The sequence below is a fragment of the Callospermophilus lateralis genome, unplaced genomic scaffold (assembly GCF_048772815.1).
Source record: "Callospermophilus lateralis isolate mCalLat2 unplaced genomic scaffold, mCalLat2.hap1 Scaffold_52, whole genome shotgun sequence".
In the NCBI taxonomy this organism is placed as follows: Eukaryota; Metazoa; Chordata; class Mammalia; order Rodentia; family Sciuridae; genus Callospermophilus; species Callospermophilus lateralis.
In genome coordinates, this window is record NW_027514454.1 from 236,665 (window position 1) to 243,599 (window position 6,935).

Genomic DNA, 6,935 nt, shown 5'->3' on the forward strand with positions numbered 1-6,935 from the left:
TGTTTTTTCCCAATCTCAATAGATTTTCTTATAATTTCCAGTCTTAGCAATAAATTGCAGAGTGTAGAGTTATGAACCCTTGGGAATCCTGCCCTCAGCACCGCATTCCCCTATTCTCCCCACAGGTGGAGGGTGTTGGTCCCTTTCCTAGCTCAGATCCATGATATCAGGTCACAAACACTCAGAATCACACTTTGGAGTGTACATTATAGAATGTTCAAGCTTCCTTACTGCTTGTTCATGACACACTTTGATTTTCCAAGTGCTATGCTAACTCCTGAGGAGAAAAAAGAAGAGCCAGGGATAATTTTGCAGAGGTGGTTCCCAGGCTTCACTGGCAGTGGACACTTACTTGCACATCATCTGGTGGGAAGGCTTCTCAGCAAAGCACCACGAAGCTGGGGAGCATGGCCATAGGAAGGGACCCAAACTGAGCTGGGCTTGCCAAGAGAAAAGGCCCATGGTGGGTAGAGTGCACAGTGACCAGTGCTGAGGATGCTGTGGTAAGATGCCTGCTCCTTCTTTTTCCTGGGCTTTCTCCCTGTGGAGAGTGGGTCAGGACCCTTCCCTGGCAAGGGAAGACCTCAGAACAGTGAAGACATGTTACCCTCAACCTACACAGGAATGCCACATCACATGCAGATGGATTTCACTCAGGTTTGCCCCAGGAGGCCAGGGCAGGGAGCAGGGTAGGACAGCAGGAGCGAAGACCACACTGCAAAGCATTCCTCCAGGTGGCCGGGCCATGTCCCTTGCTCCTTCACTGGCCAGATGTCATGTGTGACCACTTGTCTTGACTCTGACTAAATGCACCACTGTGTCTGTCTTATTTCACAGGGCAGGCTTCAGTTTCCTATTCTGCAAGCTTCACTTTGAAGTCTGAAAATTATAATTTCATTGTGCTGTGCACTACCATAACAAAGTCCTTGGATTGTGAAAGAAAATACAATGTACCTGGTCTGGTATTTACTAGGAAAATCTATTATCTAAAGCATATTTCTTTCTCAAATAGCTGTGCTTTGCTGGAAAGAAACAGACATTCTAGACTGGATTCAGTGAAGCAAACAACAGAATAAAAGCAGAGTAGAAAAACTTTATTGAATTTAAATAACAACAAAATCTTTCTCAAAGGCATTAACCACAATCCATCTGGGCTCCTGATAAAACCATAGCTATTGACACAGAGACGACAGAGGATCTACACCCCCCACCCCCCCATACACACACCTGTTCCAATTATTGGCCGCCTTTGTATTTAGAAGCAGAAAGTATCAAATCATTTGTTCAGATTGATAGACAGGGAAAGTATAATGAAGAGAGATAAAGGTTACCATCATTCCACAAAGCCAAAGAAAAGTGGGTCAGCTGTTCACCTGGCACCCAATCAGACATGTGGGGGGTGCCCTGGATGGGAATTTGCCTGTCCCATTGTAGAAACCAGAAGGGTCACCGCTCAGGTCCTGGCTGTGGGGAAGAAACCTCCTTATTCAACAGATGGGCATCATCAGCCCCAATAATGTGCTGGCATCACCACAAGTCACAGTTGAAGCTATTTAAGTAATAGCCATCGCCTTTACAGTGCTTATGGGGTTTCCATAACAGAAATGCTGCCGCTTTCTCTCACAGGATGTTTGACTGTGTGACTGTAGCCCACAATCTGTCATGACCTACCAGGGTATCTTGGATGCCAGCACACTCATGGACGGTGCCCCTGCTTATGCCCATGCCACAGAAGGTGGCTGCACCATCATCTAAATCTTGGATTGCAGCATGAACTTTGTAAGTTCAGAGAGGCCACCGAGAGCCTTGTATGCTTTTGCTTTGATAAAACAATAAAAGCTCTTCTTAAAGCCTGGCTGGGCAGGAGTCACCAGTTATGGTGTGTTTTATGAAGGTAATGTTTATTCGAAGAAGTCAAGACAATTAAAATTGTTTGGGGGGTGGATGTGAAGCTCACACCTGCCAAGGTACAGAATTGGTCCAGACTTGCTCTGGCTCATGTCAGGTGCTCAATCCCCTGAGGACCTGTGCCTGGGACTAGGACTCTCAGTTCATGGTCAGCCCGCATGCAAGTCCTCCCTGTGAACACAAAGAACAGATCAGGCTGTGTGTCCCCTTGTCTTCTCATGCCCTGTCTCACTCATTTGGGCCCATTGTGGGTTCTGCCATTTAATCACCACAGCTATGGCACAAATGCCCATGAGCACTTGCTCCTAAAGAGTGCACTGACCATGATCTCCCCCTGAGGGCTAGCCAAGCTCCTGTGCCCTACTGGCAATGCCTTCTCCTGGGTTGGTTTTCTCTTCCCCAGCCATAGTGGATGGGTAGGATCAGAGGCCCTGAGTCATGATTAGTGGCCTTATGAGGAGACCAGCACTCTCTGCCTGCATCTCCAGGAAGGCTTCTAGAAGACATGCCAAGAAGAGAGACTATGACCAGGCAACCAGGCCTTGGCCTCCATAACTGAGAAGCCAGGCAACTCAGTTGTCTATTCAGATGCTTCAGCTGTGATGTTTTCTTCATCAGCCCAACTGAAGGGACCACACTCAGTTGCCTAAAAACATGATTCCAGACCATGTTGCATCTCAGAAATCCTAATTTTAAACAATCTGTTGCATCCTCTCCTGCCCTTGCACACTTGCCTCACTCTCCCTTGGCCTTCCAGGCCCAGCTTGAGCCCAGGGATCACATACAGGCCTGGAGCATACTCCTGCCCCATGCAGACTCAGGGAGGCAGAGACTGAGTCCTGTTCTCCATAACAGATCCCCAAACAGGAATTAACTGAAGCATCTGAATAGACAAAATCCCAGGATCCTATTAGGAAGCCCAGAAAGAGGAACTGCCCTTGTCACAACCTCAGGCCACATCACAAGTCAAGAGGACAGCCCACATCCCTCTCTCCTTCCCATGGTTTCCTCTGAGTCACTGAGCTGTTCTCTGCTGCACTCTGCTGTCTCTGGTCTCTGGGAAAGGGGACCACATTCCCCTGGTTCTCCTCCCTCTGGGGCTCACTGGATCATACATTGTATCCTCCCTGCAAGTAAGTGGCTTCCACAGCCATTCTTATGAGGGTAGTTGAGGGCATTATCACCTCTGGGCTACCAGAGGGGACATATCCAAGTTCTTTCTTTCCTTCACGTGTGGTCACCTTGAAATGTGGGCTGCTGTCTATCAGCCTGGGTCCACAAGTGGCCTTAATGGCAGTTAGTAGTAATGCAGAAAGCTGAAATGGCTTGGGCAGTTTCAAGGCCTGGAGAGACAGGGATTGCTGTTACAGAGCATAGCCTGTCCCTGTTGACTGACAGATGGCATTAACAGACTTCCTCTCCGAGGACATGGCACACTTCCTGGTGGTAGACATGCGCCTTCTCTTTCACTCTATCTTAGAGTCCTCATTGACAGGATGTCATGGTTCATTCTGGACAAACATGCCTTGAGATTGTGGAGATCTTCAGCATGGGGGGGCCTAGGGTCCATAGAAGGAAGAGAGAGAATGAGAGAATACAAATGGCCACTATCAATATATTAAAGAACAAATAATTTCACACCTTCACTGTTGTGTTTCAAATTCCAGCACACTATTCCCGTATATAGCTCATTTCAATTTTATGCAGTCACCCTGTTCACATGTCACAGCTTCTCAAGTTTATAAACATTACCATCTCTACAGTAGAAACAATTTGGTTTGGAACTAATCCATGTCCATTGCTTCTTTTAAAAAAATCCTGTCTTCCTCAAACTATTAGTTTTTATGACTATATCACCTTTTGGAATCCATTAACTTCTTACTATTAGAAGAGATGGTAAATATATTCAATTATACACATTTTACAGAGCATAATGTATTTTATTTCATTCAAACTTTTTATCAACCTCCAGAGGTTAAGTATTTTATCACTTTTACAACTGTGAGATTAGGTGCTTTCCTAAGATCACATAGCTTAGTGGTGGTAGACTTGGGATATGAATCGACTTCTGACTTCAAACTGAAGCCTTGTTCTTTATGGTGCTTCCCTGAAAGAAGAAGTTTTGTTTTGGTGGAAGAAGAGAGCTTTTATGGAAAACAGAGGTGCAAACACATCCATTTATTATATTTTCTTTCTAACTCATTCTGCATTGCAAATATTGATGAACCTTAAGAGTGTATCTTCCCCTTTTTTTGCCCCTGGGAAAGAACACAAGCTAAATATTCTCTGTTAAGAGGCAGAGACAAAGAGTAGAGCAGATATTTAGTCTTTCTAAAGCCTTTGGCAAAGACCAGATCTCCTGATACCCAAAGAAGTTAACAGAGCTATTCATGGACACCTAAGTTAAAATATATAAAATAGATTCCAAAAGTTATTTTTTACAACCTTTCCAGCTAGTTTTAATAAACAGTTGTTTATCAAATTCCTGAATTCACTGGTTTCTAAAACAAGACTTAAACCAAATTCTGAAACTTAGGAAACTATTAAGAACCACATAACCTAGTCCAAAAAGTTTTTTCAAATTTTCTTAGAATCACTTTTCAGCTTATAGAAAACAATACAATTTTCTCAGGACAATTCCACATTTTACTGACCTCATTTCTACCTACCCCTTACTACATATAACAGAGGCTGTAGAATAAATTAATTTTTATTTACATAGCACCAAATATAACTCTCAACTTATGAAAGAACTTATGAAAAAGATTAGAAACTTTCAGAGTATCTAAAATTATTTTTTGGTGCCAGGGACTGAACCCAGGTACTTAAACACTGAGCTATATCCACAGCCTTTTTTATTTTTAATTTTGAAATAGAATCTTTCTAAGTTGGTAAGGCTGGCCTTGAACTTTCAATCCTTCTGCTTCAGTCTCAGTTACTGGGATTACAGGTGTGGATCACCACATCCAACACAGAGTATCTAAAATACAAATATTATGTTTCTTATACATATTTTTCTCCTTACATGGAAAGTACTAAGTAAGTTACACTTAAATGCCTTATGTTAAAAAAAAAAGAAAATTAGGTACTTCTCACTTAAGAGAGTTGAAATTATTTAAAATGAGAGGTGAGGGTAAAAAATGAGCTATATATTCAATGTAAATTTTATTAAAACCCAAATATAAAATATAAACAGAAGGGAATCTTTCCTAGAAGGGAATACATATTACCTACTTTTCCTGCCAAGGTAGGTAAATTACATTACAAAGAAATCTAGAGGAAGACAGTTTGAGTTTTTTTCCCTTATAAATGTCAGTAAAAATAAAATCCATAAGGTCAAAATATTTAGGGTTATAACTAAAAATATATAATCCTATTTTTATGACAAGGCAGCTAGTTGAAATAAGTTAACACAATCATTTGAATTGGTTGTCTGCATACTGGACAGGACTTATTCCTTTTCTTTAGCTTCTTTGCATATGTGAAGCATGACATAAGATATCCTGGTTTACCATAAACATTTTTAGGTCAACCTTGGCAAATCACACATGGATCAATGACATTAAGGAGAAAATCAGTTTCCGTACCTTCTTCTTTGTCTTGTGTTTCTTCCTTCTCAAACTCTTTGACATCGTCTTGACTGTGATAAATAATGCTATTTGAAGTTGATAGCTGAGAATAGTCCTCACTTTCTTGTGACTGGGAGGCTTGTGTGGTCTTATCATTTTCCTCAATACATGATTCTTTGGAATCATTTGCTCTAGTTTTTTTTTTTTTTTTTTTTTTTTGGATGTCACAGAAATTTCCCCTTTATATTCAGGAAGCCAGTTCTCATGAAGGGTCCAACATCTATTGCATTGTGGTGGAAAGGGAGGATTCATTTCATTGCATGAAGTACACTTCCAACAGTCAGATAAGGAAATTTCAGGATCTTCTTCAAATGAATCTGTATCATTTTCCCCTGCCTGATACACAGTAACTCAATACACCTCATCATCTTCATCTGAGAGTCCTTGTCCTTCTTCACTAAGGCTATAATCCTCTGAATCAAGAGATTCAACTTCAAATTCTACACTAAATTTATCTGAAACTGAGTTCTGATCCAACCAATCACTGGAATGTTCACTCACACCATCTTCAATTTTCAGATTTGATGGAATCACTATTGATTCACTGCTACTGCTTTCTTCACAACATATTTCCCTTATTACACACAGAGCCAGGCTTTCATCAAAGGAAAGGGAAATACTATCAGATTTGTGGTGCTTTTGTCATTCACCAGATAATTCATATAAATTTTCTTCTGTCTCACTAATTGTTCTCCTTTTAGATGAGGTAGATGGTCTAGAAACCAAACAGGAAGATGAAGTCTTCTCTCCCTGTAGTTCTAGCATAAGACCCTTCTGATACACTCCCACCTTCAAGGTGACACCTCTTCTCACTCACTAATGTGCTGGCATCTGATGGTTCTCTTTCATGGTGTAAGTGTCTTTTTGTGCATCAACAGACTTTAACAACTTCAAAAGCAATGGCTTTGGTCAAACCAGGATCTCTTGTTCCGAAGCTGGAATCTGTGAGGTGCTTACAGCACCATCAGTAGAAACAGATATGCTGGTATTGCACAATGGCCTGGATAAGTACATAAAATGTGCCACATATCTGTGACCATGGGTGTCTATCTTCAATCAGGAAAGGGAATCGTTTAAATGGCCTCAGCTGTAGACAGTCAGGACTTAGCTCCTCCAATGACAGTCTCTTGACAGTCTTGTAACATGTCCGAACTTGACCAGCCTGCTAAACACTCCAGGCTTTTTGTTTGGAGGTGGGGGAGGAGGGCCATGAAGGGTCCTTCAAAGTGCCCCAGTTTCCTTCACCAGGAGTGCTTGGGCCTCAGCGACCATCCCACTGGCGGCCCAGACCACTGGGCACTTGAACGCACTAAGTCCCATGAGAAAGGTAGTGCCTGGCAGGGGGAAAGCGACAGAAACTCGGCTAGAGGGGTAGGGCTGCCCCTTGAGTTAGGTTTC

General features: G+C 42.3%; 1 pseudogene; it reads right to left on the reverse strand.

The window, feature by feature from the left end:
* Positions 1 to 5,301: 5,301 nt before the first annotated feature.
* Positions 5,302 to 6,551, reverse strand: LOC143387238 (E3 ubiquitin-protein ligase Mdm2 pseudogene; annotated as a pseudogene).
* Between the last annotated feature and the right edge of the window lie 384 nt (positions 6,552 to 6,935).